This window comes from Erythrolamprus reginae, chromosome 5 (assembly GCF_031021105.1).
Source record: "Erythrolamprus reginae isolate rEryReg1 chromosome 5, rEryReg1.hap1, whole genome shotgun sequence".
Classification (NCBI taxonomy): domain Eukaryota; kingdom Metazoa; phylum Chordata; class Lepidosauria; order Squamata; family Dipsadidae; genus Erythrolamprus; species Erythrolamprus reginae.
The window spans coordinates 626,177-641,651 of record NC_091954.1 but is presented as its reverse complement, the minus strand read 5'-3'; the positions used below and the strand labels follow the sequence as shown (position 1 = coordinate 641,651).

Below are 15,475 nucleotides of genomic sequence, written 5' to 3'. Positions count from 1 at the left end.
GACGCCACCGCTGTTAATTTATGTTGTTGTAGTGTGTTTTTTAACAACATCTCCATCCTCTTATGGGTCTGCCTCCTGTTCTTTGATCTTCTCCTCTTTTTGTATATTATTATTATTATTATTATTATTATTATTATTATTATTATTATTATTAATTAGATTTGTATGCCCTGGAAAGGACCAACTGATTTTCCTTTTTAAAAAACAGAAAAGATTGTAACTGCAGTTTCTTAGCCTTTCACAGCTTCTGAAGGGGAACCATACATACTGCATGATTTATTTCATTTATCTTTGTCAAGCACGTGTTGGCAGTATACAAAGAAATAACACTATATATACTGACAGTAAAGATCTTAAAAGCTGTAGAGTAACCGGGTCAACAGATAAGTCGACACCATCTGTGACACTTGATAAATTTACAGATATGAAGGTTTTTTCTTCTTTTCTTTCTTTTTCCTTAGCTTTTTTTTTCTTTATATATATATATATATATATATAAAGAAATACACCAGGGTGATTCGACACAAAAATATGTAACCCTTCCCTGGTGCAGAGCTGAAGGGATTGGATACTGTAGCCTAGAGGATAATTGTCTGCCTTACAAGGCAAAGGTTGCAGGTTCAAGTCCCAGTGGGTAGGGCTAGCTGATGAGGCCAAAATAAGGCCGAAATAGATCTATCCTAGTCCCCCTTAATTTTCAAATTCAGCAAAAAACAAAACAAAACATGTGACATATATATATACACATACATACATACACGCATGCATGCACGTATGTATGTATATATGTATAAGTGTGTATTCCAATTTACAACTGTGAACACAAAATTCATATACTGTACATTTGTATTGATATCTGCACACCCTTTTTATTTTATGTATCCCCCCTATTTATCTTCAATAAAGATTATATTTTTTCTAAAAAAAACCTACTTATGGTGAACAGTGAACTTATGCATGCCCCTTACTGACCTCTTTGGAATGGGGTGAGGCCCACAGTGGATAGTCTAAGGGTAAAGTTTTTTGGGGGGTTTGGTGACGAAACTACAGAGTCCAGGAGTGAGTTCCATATATTTGGTTGCTAAAGTCGTATTTTCTACAGTTGACTTTGGAGCAGTTGATTTTGAGTTTGTATCAGTTGTGTGCTTGTGCATTGTTGTGATTGAAGCCAAAGTAGTCATTAACAGGAAGGGCATTGTAGCAGATGATTTTATGGGCAGTGCTTAGGTTGTGTTTAAGGTAACGTAGTTCTAAGCCTTCTAAGCCCAGGATTGTGAGTCTAGTTGCGTAGGGGATTCTGTTGCAAGTGGAGGGGTGGAGGGCTCTTCTCGTAAAGTATCTCTGGAGGTTTTCTGGAGTGTTTATGTCCAAAATGCAGTGTGGGTTCCAGACAGATGAGCTGTATTCAAGGCCTGGTCTGGTGAAAGTTTTGTATGCTCTGGTTAGTAGTGTGAAATTACTGGAACAGAAGCTACGTAGTGTTAGGTGAAAAACTCTTGAAGCCTTTTGAGCAATGTTGTTGCAATGGGCTTTGGCACTTCGGTCATTGGATATGAGTATTCCAAGGTCTTTTACGGAGTGAGGGTCATCTGTAAAGCTGTAATGATCTCAATTTAGGAGAGGGGAGGAGCGAGGGGAGGGGAAACAAGGAGAGAGGACAAGAGAGGACGGGGGGGGGGGATATTGTACACTTTTATATCCTAAAAAACTTGGTGTGTGACACATCAAGGCTTTATTCCTGTGGGCGGTTGAGAGGTGCACAGGACCTTGGATAATCAGGCCACATACATCTTTCGTTTTCTTCTGTTCCTTCAAGAACAAATAACATTTAAACTTAGAAATCTCCATTAAAAAGGGACCAACGTTCTCCAGAAAGAAGACAACCAACATTTCTCTCCCGGCACGAATGTCTGCAGAGCAAGCAGGGGCCTAGAAAGTTTAGAACTAAGACGCCTTAAACAAGATCTAAGTATTGCCCACAAGATCATATGCTGCAACGTCCTGCCTGTCGGCGACTACTTCAGCTTCAACCACAACAACACAAGAGCACACAACAGATTTAAACTTAATATTAACCGCTCCAAACTTGACCGTAAAAAATATTACTTCAGTAACCGAGTTGTGGAAGCGTGGAACTCATTACCGGACTCCATAGTGTCATCCCCAAACCCCCAACACTTTACCCTTAGATTATCCACAGTTGACCTATCTAGATTCCTAAGAGGTCAGTAAGTGTTCTGTCTGGGTCACTCCAGAAGCCAATACCAACCCAAAAAGAGAAGCCAGACACACTGGTAAAAGGCAAAGGCAGTTTTATAAAATTCAAGAAAAACACAGGTAACAGAAAATGTCCTTACAAACAGGAAAATGTGGTACTGTGGTAAATCCACAGTAACCGAATTTAAACATGCCTGGGATAAACATATATCCATTGTAAGATAAAATACAGGAAATAGTAAAAGGGCAGACTAGATGGACCATGGGGTCTTTTTCTGCCGTCAGTCTTCTATGTTTCTAAAATGCTGTATCTTCAGATATATTCACGAAGGCCAAAAGTCCATGCAGCAATACAGAATTCTTGCTGCCAAGCCAAGGCTGTAGATAGCAGACCTACATCTCCCACGGGTCTTCCAAAGCTGCTGGGCCACAAGCCAGGAACAGAGACGCTGAGAAACAAGACAGGATAACGCCACGCCAAGCTGATAACACTCCACATGGCTACAAGGGCTTGCCTGCCTTTTAAACCCTGCTGATGAGGACCACACCCAAACCCAGCTGTTTCTAATTCAATGGTGATAATATCTCTTTAACTGCTCCTTTCGTTGCTCTGAACGTCGCTGTCTCATGTCAATGACAGCTTGTGCGTCATCACCTAATGACTCCAAGCTACTGGCTGGGGAGAGCCCCCCCCCCCCGGGGCTCTCATGCTGTTCTCCTTCATCCCATTCCTGATTTTCCTCTCCCCCGTCCGACTGTTCAGCCCCCTCCTCTGCGCTGTCATCCTCCTCCGGGCATGGAGCCAGCAGAGACACAGCTGGTCCCTGAGCAGCCTCAGGCTGAATCACAACAGTAAGGGGCGAGTACAAGTGCACTAGAGTGCCTTCTGTCCCCTGTCCTATTGCTCTCCTATATCTCCTATACCTTTCCTCTATTCCTATATCTCTTCTTCTATTCTTTCATTGATATGTTCTATTCCTATATCTTCTTTTCTATTATTTCTTAGATATATTTTACTATGAGTATCTCCTCTATAACCTTCATCATGTATTTTACTCTGTGTATATTGATATATACCCCCTAAACCCCTCATTGTGTATTGGACAAACAAACAAACAAACAAACAAACAAACAAACAAGTAAGTAAGTAAGTAAGTAAGTAAGTAAGTAAGTAAGTAAGTAAGTAAGTAAGTCTCTGGACTAGGTCATCCAACCTTGGCAACCTTAAGACCTGTGGACATTCCAAAGGCAACTGGGCTTCATTGGGTTTTCTTGAAAGCCTTCTCATCTAAGGAGCTTCTTTCAGTTCAGCTCCTTGGAGGAGAAGTGAAACATCTTCAAAGAAAAACAAAGGAAGTCCAATTTTGGGACAACCCTGGCCTGGAAGGATTGAGAAGACACTGAACTTGGTGACAGCCAATTTGCTAATTGTTTGACTCACCAACACAAACTGCATCATCATTGCGTTGTCACTCCCAATGCAAATCATTGATTTGCAGTCATTCCAACGGTTTCTCTAAGCTGTGGCCCCTTAGATCCGAAATAATTCCCTTCCAACCCCTCCGCAATTTAGAGAATGCAAACAATACAGATTCGCCTGCAATAGTGAGATAATTATGAGCATGCATCATAATTAAGCTAACTATAGTTGCCATAGAGGGAAAGGCTTTACACGGGGGTTTTATTTGTGACCAATGATTTAAAGTGTTAAAGAGAATCCAGTAATATTTATGACCCGCACTCGTCTATTTAGAAAATTCATGCTCTTCCCTTAATTAAACGGTAAGTCTCTTGACCATTGCCTATTTTGGCTGGAGGCTAACGCGGTGCCTCTCTCTTCTTTTGACTCACCCCTTATTTTATTCAGTTAAATTACAGGTAGAGGCAGAAATTGGACAGAAGCCATATGACAACCGAGAGAGGCAGAAAAGCTTAAAACTCTGAAATGATGTTAAAACCACCGATTTTTATTTTTTATTTGGAAAGGGTTTGCCTATTGCAAATTCACACGGACATCCCCCCCCCCCAAAAAAAAACCCCCAGTGGAGCCAAGAACTTGGAGCCTGTTCATTTCATTAGGGAAGAGCTGTCAACCTCTTAGATAAAGGCCCAATTTTGTTTGATATAAGCCACCTCCATTCTTGCTGTGATCTATGATTTCAGCCCTGGGCATTCTGCCAATCGACAGCTCTTTCCGTTTCTCCGGGATCCGTTCGACTCCGTGCTCAATTTTGTTTGGAATATGTGCCTCCACTCCTGGGAAATTTCATTCGGAGTTGTATATTTCTTCTTCTTCTGGGAAATGCTAGGAAAATATTTCATCTATTTATTTTTTTTATGAAGTCACTCTCCCAACCCTCCCACCCCAATAAAAGACCCTTCTAATCTCCCCCCTTTTTTCCTACAAAAAATGTTTTTATAATGTTTTCTTTATGTTTGTCCATGTATATAATATTTTTTTTTTAAAAGCCCTTCTAATCTTTAGGAAATGTTTGGTAGATGTCTTAATGTCTTCCTTTTAAGTTGTCATTTAAATTTAAACATGCCTGGGATAAACAGAGATCCGTCCTAAAATATAATACAGGAAATACAGTGTTCCCTCGATTTCCGCAGGGGATGCGTTCCGAGACCACCCGCGAAAGTCAAATTTCCACGAAGTAGAGATGCGGAAGTAAATACACCATTTTTGGCTATGGACAATATCACAAGCCTTCCCTTAACACTTTAAACCCCTAAATTACCATTTCCCATTCCCTTAGCAACCCTTTACTCATCATTATTACTGGTACTCACCATTGAATAAGACACTTAGTAATCCTGATATTTATAAACATAATTATTTATTAACAATAATTATTTTTTTTGTTATTTATTTGCAAAAATTATTAGTTTGGCGATGACACATGACGTCATTGGGTGGGAAAAACCGTGGTATAGGAAAAAACCCATGAAGTATTTTTTAATTAATATTTTTGAAAAACCGTGGTACTGTATAGGCTATTCGCGAAGTTCGAACCCGCGAAAATCGAGGGAACACTGTAGTATATTTAACAAGAATAACAGAAAAACTTCTAGTCCAACCCCTGCTCAGCCATTGGTCTAGAAAGGGATAAAGTCTCCTATCCCATTCTAGAACAATGGGTGTCTGGCTAACCTCCCCACCACTGGACAGCCATTGGTCTAGAATAGTATAGAGTCTCCTCTCCCATTCTAGGCCAATGGTTATCCAACATCCGCTTCAAAACTTCCAGGGTTGGAGCATTCACAACTTCTTGTGTTGAGCAGTTCCACTGGTGAACTGTTCTAACTGTCAGGAAATTTCCCCTTAGTTCTAAGTTGCCTCTCTCCTTGTTTAGTTTCCACCCATTGCTTCTTGTTCTACCCTCAGGGGCTTTGGAGAATAGCTTGACCCCTTCTTCTTTGGGGCCACCCCTAAAAAAATGAAAGTCTGCTATCATGTCCCCTCTAGTCCTATTTTTCATTAAAAGAAGAATCGTTCCATTTGTCCTGAATCCTTTCCCATCTTCAAATACTAATTGGATACAATAGCATTAGCAATAACCTTTACATTTATATACTGCTTTACAGCCCCCTCCAAGCCATTTACAGAGCATATTTCCCCCAACAACTGCCGGCAGCCGGCGATCAGCAGAAATAGCTTGCAGTACTGCGCTCTAACCACTGCACCACCGAGGCTCCATAGAAATAGGTGCCTGGTGAGGTCGACACCCTGAGAAGGATAAATTTGCATTTACACATTGATGGAGGGTTTTTTTTAGGACAATCCAACTTTCAAATGTCTTGAATATGCAATGTCATCTTTTTTTAATCAGCTCTGGCAATTTATTTTTAAATATAAAACTCTAAAATTAGGCAACTAATTTTAAACAGTAGCTATTAATTTAATTAATACAGTAGTGTGTTTTTGCCCCCTCCCTGCCCTCTTTTATAGACTTCTGCCTGGGATTCTTACACACATGCGCGCCCAAATATGTTATTCATGTGTCACATGCATTTATTTTTTATATATATTTTGGGATGGGTGGGTTTTCTGCACAGCCTTCAGTGTTTTCAGTTCTGGTCATTGCACTATAGTAGGAATATATTCCGGCTGCCTCTTCACTTGTGCTTTCATGCTTTGTGGTCTCTGACTAAAAGAAATATGAAATTAAATCACCCCAGCACATAGAAACATAGAAGATTGACAGCAGCAAAAGACCTCATGGTCCATCTAATCTGCCCTTATACTATTTCCTCTATTTTATCTTAGGATGGATCTATGTTTACCCCAGGCATGTTTACCAACCACGTCTGCTGGAAGTTTGGATTGACCAACCACGTCTGCTGGAAGTTTGTTCCAAGCATCTACGACTCTTTCAGTCAAATAATATTTTCTCATGTTGCTTCTGATCTTTCCCCCAACTAACCTCAGATTGTGTCCCCTTGTTCTTGTGTTCACTTTCCTATTAAAAACACTTCCCTCCTTAACCTTGTTTAACCCTTGAACCTATTTAAATGTTTCGATCATGTCCCCCCTTTTCCTTCTGTCCTCCAGACTCTACAGATTGAGTCCATGAAGTCTTTCCTGATACGTTTTATGCTTAAGACCTTCCACCATTCTTGTAGCCCGGCTTTGGACCCGTTCAATAAGGGTCCTGTGAGTTTTATAAAATGCCTGATAAGGAATTGTAGTATTAATCTATTTATTTATCATTTAACTAATTTATCCAGGGTCATTTTGCATTTTTGGTCTTTTAAGAATCGTTACTGGTTATAAACTTACAACATTCACCTTGTAGCTAATATAGTTTCTACAATACATTTCTTTCCTTAAAGATTTTCTATTGTTGAATTCCTTTCCTTTACTAGATATACCAAATAATAATTAAAAAATGTCTAGCAATTAACTTTGGACAATTTATGACATGATTGAAATTGATAAAGATTTTAGATTTAGGTAACAATGATATAATATAGCAATGTAAAACTAGTAGACTGATAATTTTTTTAAAAAAAAGCTGTAACAATAATGTCAGCAGGTGGGTTGGCAAATGTCTAAATTGTTGAGTGTTTAAGACTTGATATATAACTGTAATTATGAGCGATGATATATATTAAAAAGAAAAAAAGAAATTCCCACTAGTGCTTCTATAGATAGACTCAAAAATTTCTAGTCTACTTGGAGAAGCAAATGTCCACATTGATTTATTTATTTGTTTATTTGATTGAGCGGCATATACATCCCATTAATTAATTAATTAATTTTGAGCATGGTTCCATTTTTTTCTGAATTTCCTTCTGAGACTGTTGTGATCAGCTGGTGTTTTGGGGGGTTCCTCAATTCAGTGGTGTTGCTTAAAATAAGTAGAGGCCATTTAAGCAATATAATGAGATATCTACAAAAAGGCAAGCAAACATTAGCTAGTATTGAGTGATGGTAAATGAATTTTTTTAACCCAGGTTTTCCATCTATTTGGATCAAGGTTTTCTTGATTGATCTGTTGGGGTGATGGGGAGGCCTGTTGAAGTGACCTTGGGTGTCAGTAATGCAGCAACTGCAAAATAAAACCTGGATGCCAATTTTTACGCTAGAAAAAATTTCCTTAGGATTGAAATGCATAGGAATAAAATAATGAAGAACCTGGAAGGAAATTTTAACTAATCCTTTTATTATTGTCAAATCGAGAGAAAGGAGGGAAGGGAGGGTGGGGGAGGGAGAGAGAGAGGGGGGAGAGGAATCCATAATGCATATTCACATCTGAATAAAACAAAGGGAGAAAATCCAAACAGGATAAATTAAATTTGTATTATATTGCTTCGTTATGCACAAACAAATAAAATTTTAAAAGCCATAAAAAAAAACCCAGTTGTAGATGATGCTACGCCCAAAGCAAACAGGGACATTTAACTTTTTGAAAATATTATTCTTTTTATTATTTAAGGCACCTGTCATCTGATAGTATAGTGCTCCAAAAACAGTAGGGAAGAGACAGGAATAAATCCAGATTGAACATTATAACACCGGAGTCTGAAAACGGCCTCATAAAACTTCCTTAAAATAATCTCAAATCCCTTTTAAATAAAGCCGGAGAATACTTAATACAGCAGGCTAAGATTTATGAATCTGTTTGTTTTCTGTATCCCAGTCTGTTGCCTAAGGGGAAGTTCATTTGTCTACATGACAGGGTTGCACCCCGTTTTATTCCAGGACCTCAAAGAACATCGCATTCCCTCCTAAATATTTTTTTTTCCCCACAGTCACAACTCTATGAAATGGATCACGGGGCTGAAAGAGGAAACTTGAGGAAAAACACATTTTATTGAAGGTGCTTGGTGCTTTCTGGGGGTTTTTTTTGCAGACATTTCATTATTAATGAAACCTCTGCAAGAAGACATTTGGAATAACACTGTGTCCAGTTCTGGAGACCTCACCTACAAAAAGAGGTTGATCAAATTGAAGGGGTCCAAAGACAGACTACAAAAATTGGGGAAGATCTTAAGCATAAAACGTATCAGGAAAGACTTCATGAACTCAATCTGTATAGTCTGGAGGACAGAAGGAAAAGGGGGGATGTGATCAAAACATTTAAACATGTGAAATGGTTAAATAAGGTTCCGGAGGGAAGTGTTTTTAATAGGAAAGTGAACCCAAGAACAAGGGGGCACAATCTGAGGTCAGTTGGGGGGAAGATCAGAAGCAACGTGAGAAAATATTATTTGACTGAAAGAGTCGTAGATGCTTGGAACAAACTCCCAGCAGACGTGGTTGGTCAGTCCACAGTCACTGAATTGAAACATGCCTGGGATGTTAATCAAATGCAGGAAATAGTATAAAGGCAGGCGAGATGGACCAGGAGGCCTTTTCCTGCCGTCAATCTTCTATGATTCTAAGGCAGCCAAGCCCCACGGAGTCTTTGTTTCCACTCCCAGCTACAAATATTCTCCTTTATTGGTAAACACTTTTTATTCCTCTCAAGGCTTCTCATTCTGTAGGCTGAGGATTCTTAGTGGAAGATCCGTTGTTCCAGGTTGACTCATCAACCTCACCAAGGCTCTGCTCACAGTCTCTCGCGCCCTTATTACCTCGTATCTTGATTATTGCAATGCGCTCTACACGGGGCGACCCTTGAAGAGAGTTCGGAGACTTCAGTTAGTCCAGAACGCAGCCATTGTGTGTGTGTATGTGTGTGTGTGAGAGAGAGAGACACATACGGAGACCACAGGCTTCTCCAATTCTTGGAGGAAAACTCCAAATGGAAAGACTTCGGGAGGATTGTCTTAAACTAAGTCATTTCCCCTGTTCTGGTGGTGAGGAAAATGACAGGGTGCCGTTCAGGAGTGACAGCCTCACAGGCCGCTCCAGCTCTCTTCCCATGGCTAAATAAATGGAACACGTTTCTTTGTTGAGCCGTCAAATCCAAATTGCATGTTCTCCCAGACGCACCCGTTGCGTCCGATAATGGGAAGAGGAGCGTTGACAAGAGAGTTGGCCACTTCGTACCAAAGCTACGGTTGTCAGGATACGTTAACCTTATGTATAATGCACCTTATTATGGTGTCTATTATATACAACACACAGGAGGCTGCTACACAGAACATTGCGTGTCAAAAAACTAGACACCAAAATAGGCCCTGCCACCCCTCTGATAAACACCTAATTCTCACTAAGGATGTGTAATCATGGAGTAGGGCTGTATTACTATCATGGTTCTCGTCTCTTCTATTACTGCTCCCATTGGTGTCTTATGATCGTTTTACTTTGTTTGTATTTAGATTGAATACTTAGGCAGAGGAGACAAATTTGTGGTGCGGCCAATCACGTTTGGCCAGTGAAGAATATCTTTAAAAGGAAGCCTTAATAAGGACTTGTAACACGAATGATGTGTTTGTGTGTGAGCATATATGCTATAAATACTCTAAAAGGCCCTAATTAGACCACACCCAGAGTGCTGGGTTCAGTTTTGTTCCCCACATTGCAAAAAAGAAATTGAAACCCAAGAGAAGGTGCAGAAGAGATCAACCAGGATGATCAGGGGAAATGAAACATACAGGAACTGGGCATGGCCAGCCTAGCGAAAAGAAGGACCACGGGAGACAAGACAGCAGTCTTCCAATACTTGAGGGGCTGCCCCAGAGAGGAGGAAGGGGGTCAGGCTGTTTTCCAAGGCACCAGAAGGCCAGACAAGGAACAACAGATGGAAGCTAACCAAGGAGAGATTCAACCTGGAAATAAGGAGGAACTTTGTGACGGTGAGAGCCATCAACCAGTGGAACAGAAGTTGCCTGCAGAGGTTGTGAGAGCTCCAACACTTGGGACTTTCAAGAAGAGGTTGGACTGCCATTTGTCTGAAATAAATGGATGAAAGAATGATTGCTTGATTGCTTGATTGCTTGATTGCTTGATTGCTTGATTGATTGGATGGATGGATGGATGGATGGATAGATGATAGATAGATAGATAGATAGATAGATAAAAATAGATAGATAGATGGATGGATGGATGGATAGATAGATAGATAGATAGATAGATAGATAGATAACAACACAACACTCAACACTCTTGCCAATGGTGACATTGTGATGGTTGTGCCATCGCCCTTTGTTCCAAATGCTTCTGGCAAAGGGATGCCTTCAAAAAGTATCATCATCATCATCGTCACTTCGCAGGATCAATGAAAGTTGTAAAATAAGATCTTAGGTTTCCCATAAGTTGGAAGTCCCAACTTAGAAATTTCACTTCTGTTTAAGACCGAGAAAGATTGTGAATGTTAAATTGCCCAGTCACCATTTGAGGAAGGAGCCCTTTGCATTCCTGCCAAATGGATTTTATCTGCTTGCTGCTGTTGGAAAGACAATTACTAAGCAGCAGCAACAACAAAATCTAACTGTCTTGTTTATTTTGGGTAGACATTGTAAAAAAACACCCAAGTTCAGAAAGCAAACCAAGAAAGATGGATAGATAACAGATGTTTGATACAACTTTCATTTCTCCTTTGGTTTCTCAATAAGAGTTGTGCACAGCCCATCCTAGACACAACGACTCTTAAGTAGAAAAGTTTGTAAGAAGAAGCAATTTTTCCCATAGGAATCAATGTAAAAGCAAATAATGTGTGTGATTGGGGAAACCACAGGGAGGATGGAGGCCCTGTTTCGTCCCAGGAGATTCCTAGAGAGGCCCCACAGAGGCTTCTCCCTGCCTTTTCCAGCCTCTGTTCCCTCCCAGGAGATTCCTATAGAGGCCCCACAGAGGCTTCTCCTTGCTTTTTCCAGCCCCTGTTTTCTCCCAGGAGATTCCTAGAGAGGCCCCACAGAGACTTCTCCCTGCCTTTTCCAGCCCCTGTTTCCTCCCAGGAGATTCCTAGAGAGGCCCCACAGAGGCTTCTCCTTGCCTTTTCCAGCCCGTTTTCTCACAGGAGATTCCTAGAGAGGCCCCATGGAGGCTTCTCCCTGCCTTTTCCAGCCCCTGTTTCCTCCCAGGATATTCCTAGAGAGGCCCCAAGGAGGCTTCTCTCTGCCTTTTCCAGTTACAGTTTCGGAGGCTCAGATTTGTAAGTGGAAAATGGTTCTTGGGAAGAGGCAAAAAAATCTTGAACACCAGGTTCTCATCTAGAAAGGTTCATAAGTAGAGGCGTTCTTAGGTAGAGGTTTCTATTCTAGTCTAGTCTAGTCTAGTCTAGTCTATTCTGCATTCTATTCTATTCTGTTCTATTCTTGTTGATGCAGCATTGATGGCCATGTGCTACAGCTTGGGAAACCAGCAGCTTCTTATCTGAATATATGGCTTATTGTCTGTATGATGTCTCTGCATTTTAATATTTTATCTAAATCTGTCACGGGCTTCTTTTCAAGCAGCTCACATTTCTTTTATTTCTGTCACCATCCTGGTGTATTATTATTATTATTATTATTTTTCTGAGCTCAGGCAGATAAAGGCCTTACACATTAGCAGGGAGAACTTATGTCCCTTTCAACTCACGCCGTCTCCTCGCGCTGCCTTAGCCGCAGGTGGGCTGCACTGAGAGCGGCGTTAAAGACGCTTTCAACTTCCAGCTCAGGATGTTACATTCAACGCGATACAAAAGTGCTTTGTCATTGTCACTAGGATCGTCAGTCCTGGGCCCGTTCTTATCGTTCAGCAGCCTGATGCGCTAAGTTACGTGCCATTTATTGCCATCTCCTGACCGTCTGCTTCAGCCCTTTGAGCCCCTGCGTGATTCCTGCTTATGCCGCCACAATTGAACCTTCCACCCGGCCTCACTCCAGCCTCCCTTTCCATTGAGTCGAATGCATTTTCTAGAGAGGGAAAACGGAGCTCTTTCGGAAGAAGAGACCGGTGCTTCAGTGCCAAGATTTTCTCTCAGTGTTTATATTAGAAATGGGAAACAATTTCACATTAAGGGAAGGGAGGCCAAGGGGAGAGAGAATCATTCATGACTCCTGCTGAGCCCTTTTCAAAGCTAACAAGGAAGATAGAAGGCAAGATCCAGGTCATCTGAAGAGCCAAGAGTTGGTTGCAGCTGCCACAAACACCCCCCCCCAAGGCTGCATCAACATCAAGAGAAGTGAAAGTGCCACTTTAGACCACCTTCATAGGGAGGCTACATGTGGCCTAGTGCAGTGTTTTTCAACCAGTGTGCCGTGAGACATGGTCAGGTGTGCCATGGGGAAATTAAACATGGGTCTCCAAACTATGGCCCGCTTGCTGGATATGGCTTGCGGAGGCTATTTATCCAGCCCGCCACCAGCCGCCTCCATCCGAACATAAAAATTCCCCCCACAATCCCTCCAGCAACAGGAAGAGTGGAGGCACAGGGAACGCTCACTGACCAATCACCTTCTAGGATTCATCCCGACCACTAGCAATGAACCAATAGCAGGCCGCCTCGCATCCACACCCAGGAAGGTCCCTGCTCAGGCTGCAGCGCACTTGTCATTGTGTGGCCGCGGCAAGTGAGCATAAATACATTTAGAAACTATATATATAATATGTACTGTGTTAGAGTGTCATTTTGTGTCATTTTGGTTGGTGGTGTGCCCCAGGATTTTGTAAATGTAAAAAATGTGCCGCGGCTCAAAAAAGATTGAAAATCACTGGTCTAGTGCACCAGTTCTGGACACTACAATTTGCATGAAAGAATCATTGTAGATCAATCAATGATATACTAGAAGGTAGCAGTAGTAGTAGAAGAAGAAGAAGGAGAAGGAGAACAAGAAGAAGAGGAGGAGGAGGAGGAGGAGGAGGAGGAGGAGGAGGAGGAGAGGGGATGGGAGAGAAAGGGGGAATGGATGGATGGATGGATGGATGGATGGACGGACAGATTAGAATGATTGACGTTGGAAGGGTGGATGGATAAATGGATAGATGGATAGATAGATGGATAGATGGATAGAGATAGATAGATAGTGATAGATAGATAGATGATAGATAGATAGTGATAGATAGATAGATAGATAGATAGATAGATAGAGATAGAGAGATAGATAGATAGAGAGAGATAGAGATAGAGAGATAGAGAGATTAGATAGATAGATAAATAGAGAGTGAGAGAGATGACAGATAGTGATAGATAGAGAGAGAGAGAGAGAGAGATAGATGATAGATAGTGATAGATAGATAGATAGATAGAGATAGAGAGATAGATAGATAGATAGAGAGAGAGAGAGATAGAGAGATAGATAGATTAGATAGATAGATAAATAGAGAGTGAGAGAGATGACAGATAGTGATAGATAGATAGATAGAGAGAGAGAGATAGAGAGAGAGATAGATAGATGATAGATAGATAGTGATAGATAGATAGATAGAGAGAGAGATAGAGATAGATAGTGATAGATAGAGATAGAGATAGAGATAGAGAGATAGAGAGATTAGATAGATAGATAGATAGAGAGAGAGATGATAGATAGTGATAGAGAGAGAGAGAGAGAGAGAGAGAGAGAGATTAGAGAGAGAGAGAGATATACTAGAATAGATGCTGGATGGAATGGAGAAAGAGAGAGGGGGGGGAGAGAGAGGGAGGGAAGAGAGAGAATTAAGCCTGGCAATAATTAAGTTTCTTGGACCTTCCTCCTTTCTCTCCTGATTTGATAATGTTCCTTTTTCCTCTACATCAAAGATGACTCGTACAAAACTTCATCCATTCTTCCTCCTTCTATTTGCTTAGAACCACTTGTCTTTATCCAATGTGACCCAGGCAAACTGTATATCAGGCTGATGTATATATATATTTTGTCCTTGCAACAATCATGGTCAAAATGATCTCCACCTCTTTCACCAAACAAAAAGTGGAGACAATATTTTGGCAAGTTTATGACAGTTGGTGAATCTTTGCTGTAAGAGTAGCCTGGCTGAAACCGTCTTCGATTCCATTTCTATGCATGGCTGAGGTTCTCCATCATTGTTTTTTCAACCGCTCTCCGTGTGATAAATACAGTATGGCTTTCTTAAAGGTCACCGGTGGCTTTGGGGCTCCGATAGACAAATCCCCCAGATCCCTGAAGGGAATACAAACATGGCAGGTTAGAAAGCATGTCCGTATTGATGCTCTGTCCTCCTGTTCTCCCAGAGGGTTGCGGCAGGAAAATGGAAATTGTTAAATGGCATTTTGTAAAAGAATATGTTGTGTTAAGATTTGATGGGCAGGAAGATAAGCTGTCTTCAGGGATCACTTCCTGGAACATGTGCAAATAATTTTCTCGTGATGCTGGTTAAATGTTCACCAAATCTATGGAGGGCATCAAGGCAAGCATGTTGTGTCTTCAAGCATTATATTTAAAACTTCGATCCCAAGAACAAAGCCCGTAATAAACATTGGAGAAGTAGTTGGCTAATGCTTTCTAGTAGGGTTAGAAACATACAGGGCGCGTTCCAAAAGTAATGCACTTTTGTTTTAAAAAAATAATTTATTGCACACATTTGCACAAACACTTAAAATTCTCCAAAGTCCTGTCCTTGGGTCTCTACACATTTTTCCCAGTGACTCTGCCGTGACCGGTATGCGCCCTGGAAGGCGTCTTCAGGGACCTCTCGCAAGATCTTCATCACGGCTGATTGGATCTCTTCTATGGACGAAAAACGGGTTCCTTCCAGGGCTGGGAACAAAAGGAAGTCTGCTGGGGCAACGTCAGGTGGGGCAGCATTGGCACCTTGTGTTTGGCCAGGAACTTGCAGACTTGTAGCGTATTGTGGCAAGGCGCGTTGTGGTGATGGAGTTGCCAGGTAGCGGAGATGTCTTTTCTCCTCCTGATGACCCTTTTT

General features: G+C 41.2%; 1 protein-coding gene across 2 annotated transcripts in view; it reads right to left on the bottom strand.

The window, feature by feature from the left end:
• NRG3 (neuregulin 3) overlaps positions 1-15,475 on the bottom strand; it is a 698,544-nt gene that overhangs the window by 491,277 nt on the left and 191,792 nt on the right. The gene's annotated exons all lie outside the window — the stretch shown is intronic.